Source organism: Lepisma saccharinum, chromosome 21 (genome assembly GCF_977018435.1).
Source record: "Lepisma saccharinum chromosome 21, izLepSacc3.1, whole genome shotgun sequence".
Lineage (NCBI taxonomy): Eukaryota > Metazoa > Arthropoda > Insecta > Zygentoma > Lepismatidae > Lepisma > Lepisma saccharinum.
This window is the reverse complement of record NC_139249.1, coordinates 14,413,651-14,417,692: the sequence shown is the minus strand read 5'-3', so window position 1 is coordinate 14,417,692 and position 4,042 is coordinate 14,413,651.

Here is a 4,042-nt window from a genome sequence, read left to right as displayed (position 1 = left end):
CAGTCGCACGGCCTGGGGCTTCCTCCTGAAATGCATTTCGGAGCCTTTCATAACATTGCTGCTGCGTTAAACCTGCTCGAAAATCGTAAAAAATCATTGCTCTGAAGTGCTCCCGTGTTAAATCCATTTTACTGTACACATACGACAATAATTGACTAATTTCTGGCACACAACAATTAACAACTATAAATTCTGCAGCATTATCCCACTTCACAGACTACTAACTTCAACATATCCTAGAGACAATGTATTGCTGCAATCAGTGTTGCCGCATCTAAAAACATTTAGTGTCCACCACGTATTTTGTATTAATTTCTTTGAGGTGAAGATTGAAAATGTAGACAGCAGATATTATTTTGTTCACAAGTTCGCGAGGGATAAATTCACAGAACATAAACAGCAGCTATTAGATTTGTTCATCTTGTTTGTGAGTCGAAATCTAAGTACCGGCAAGTGTTTAGAAGATTGTGTAGACTTTAGAAAGTACTTTCATAGGGGTGCTAATCTGTGGGGGAGCTTTTTAATGTGTAACTACCCTGACCCTGTTGCAGCCTCTCGTTTGACAAATATCTGTGACTTTAACGTCATCATCCACATTCCTTCCACAGCTGCGTCAAATGCCAACAGATCCATAGTTTTGGGAACGAAGGGGAGTTTTATTGCTTCGGCCGGGGCACGGCAGGCACTATGATTGAAGCGAATATTGTACATTTCTACTTGTATGATATAAATACCTGTATCATCAAAAATAGTATAGAGTGTGTATTAAGGGATGATGATGTCAATAGCAGTTAATTATCACTTCAATAGATGTTTTAGAAGATATGGAAACAAACTAGTGTTTGCATATTTCTCAATTTTATGTTTTATAACAACATAATGCCCCCCCCCCCCACCTAATCTACCTTGATTTAATACTGTTAAACTTTTGAAAACTGGACTTGGTTTACAAAGCCCCCTGATAACCCGTACCCCCCCCCCCCCCTGGAGATCAATTCTAGCCTGAGTTATACAAATGTAACATGTACAGTGGGATCCATGAGTATTACCGTGCAAATTGTCCATGACTATTTTCATTAATTTTTCTCTTAAATCCTGTGTGTTTTGAAGCGATGGATTTTTATGTAGCCTATGCTGGTGCAGAAGTTGTCAACAGCTTACTTTTAGTTTTCTTTTAATTCTTGAAGCTCTTATTGGGTCAAATTAAGTGCACGAACATGGTGATGGACAATTTGCACGTTAATACTCTTGGATCCCACTGTACATAATGTATAATGTTATATATTGACAATGACTTCTCAAAATCGCAATATACGACATGTTTACAATAGAATATTTTACTTCTAGTAAAATTTATGACAAAAACTCCGTGGCGTGACAGCTCCTCAGCCTGTCAAACTGCTTTTTCATTGGGTGACCTGTTGTCAGAATATCGAATCCCATCGCCGCTGTTTTCTGACTTTCAAGACCGGAGCACGCTGTTTCTTCATTTCAAGTAGCTCCCCAATTATCCTCAGCATGTTGTGTCAATATCGAAAATTTATAGACTTCCTCCGGGAATCGATCCCGGGACCACTCGCACCAAAGGCGAGATTTCTAACCATTTGGCTATCCTAGTGAAATGTACTATAAGAGTATTTTGCCTAGATTTCCCGCTGGAATTTTTCAGTTGGACTTTTACCAGTTGTGTGGTACTTGCTCATCTGCTAGTTTTCGCCTCGCACAATACCGTTACCGTAGTTGTCATTATACTTTTGTTCCCACACAAGGCATTGCGCAGAGCACAGACAAGCTAAAAAGAAGGGTTTCATGCAACGACGTATTTAGGGGGGGGGTCCCAGGGGGTCCGGCCACCCCCGAAAGACTTACCAAGTACTATTGGAAGGCAAGGGATTTGCCTCATACGACTTTGAGGGACAGTTCCAAAAATTTATGCACACTACTAGGCCTACTTATGATAATATGCATAAAATATTAATCAGGAACTTTACTTTTCGTCAATTGGATCTAACTCCTTTTAGGTTGTTCAATAAATATTCAATTCTTTATCCATTTCACATAAATTTCCTTTGCCTGGGCAATTGTTTTTATACAAATTTTGGTGATGTTAACTATACATGTAAGTGGATACGTGCTGTTATATACATATCTATTATTTTACCATATTTTTAACTACTCGTGAAATAATAACAATACATTATTAATTAATTTACATATTTCATTAATATTATTTTAATTTAATTAAATATAATTATTTTTATTTATTGTTATTATTATTGAAACACTTAGTCGGACCCCCCCCCCGAAATGTATTTCTGGATACGTGCCTGGTTTCATAGTAATCAAGGTATACTCAACATGCTCTTTAATGAACTCGGGTCCTCATACATGAGTAGCAGGTCCATTCATAAAAAAAAATCAAACTAAATATGTCAAACATTTAATATACTGGTAATAATAAGGATTTTCATTATCGGCTAAAAACATCTGTCGTGTATAAATCTCATAGTTTTGGATAAATTCCTAAATATTAATGAGTACGACAGCACCTCATCTCTGACTCTTTCTTTCATCTAGCAGCGAACAAATACAACCAACACTTGGAAACCACAGAAAAAACTTCCTTATCAAACTCACAGATTTCTCTCTGATTGGTTGTAGCTGCCAGCTTGGCTGTATCATAAATTATGATAGTTACTGTTCTTATGTCTACTCTTCAAGTTCTATCAAAGACCTGGACTCCTCTACAAATATTTCTGGCCATGTCCATGGGGGATGAGGGGTGTGACCCTTCCACGTAGTACACCCAAATGTCAACCTCACTTCCACGTAGTACACTCTGGACTGCATTTTGTAGACTAGCGAGACTCTGGTAGCCGTGGCCAACTGCCAGCATAATCCTCTGTAAGGCTGTGTGTGTGTGTTGTCCTGTGCCCCTTTACAGCCTCAGCTTTTAACCCAGGTAGAGTCAGATTATTTTCATAACAACTCCAGCTGACCGCGCGAGTCCAGTTAGTGAGCCTACCAACAGTCCAGAGCGCGAGCAACAGGGATAGCGATAGGTGCTGGGTGGAGATGACACCAGCGGCTAGTTTGTCGATTGGCTGCTCCGGGACTTATGACTCGCTCCAAAGCTGCCAATGCAAAACAGCCAGGGATGTTACGAAAGTAATCTCCTTCTAACAATATCTTAGTCCTCAGACATGTTTATTTTAGTTATGATAAGGTGCTGGGCCGCGTATAATGTGATGGATACAAAATAGCCTAAGTGCTGACGCACCAATTCAATCAATCAATCCATGGGGGATGTGTTCCCATGCCATCTTCTAGATTTCATTGACCCACGTGCGCACGTGTGTATTGCCACGTCATAAAAATCTACGAGAAAGTGCTAGGTTGAAAATTATGCGAGGGTGTGTACTTTATCCATACGAAAATGATGCACGCGCTCACTTTTTGAGCACCTAGCCAGCTACCATTGGAGCCACAGGCGTCGTTAGTGTGTGTGTGTGTGTGAGTGAAAGGGGGGGGTCCTCCTCAATAATGCAGAGAGGGGAGACAAAACGAGACGTGTGTTCCTCGACTGTTTTCTTTAGACAAAACAGCTGGCAGGCATACCGCTATAACGATTTGTAAATATTGAAATCATCGCTCTCACGTTGTTACAAAAAGATGAAGAATGTAGGACTATGCTTAATTCAACCTGACTAGCGGAAAAAAAGAAAGTGTGACAATTTGTTGTTTGTTTCATTCAATGGGAGAATTAAAGCATTTGTACGTACACCCAGATGGGTTCCAGGATGCAGACTGCGTCCAGATAACTTTTGGATGGGAATTTCTTGTAATGCAAATTTGAATGAATAATTGCTTCAGTGTAGGTAAGACCTGTCCCACTCTGAGAATAACAATTGGGTATTGCAGTTGTGGGGACAACATTCAGCGACCTTATAAAAAAATGGAAAAATTTCGTGTTATTTATGTTTTGCTGTCGTAAACGAAAGCATAGAAAGAGGATTTTAGAGGGTCTCGCCAATGACGCAGT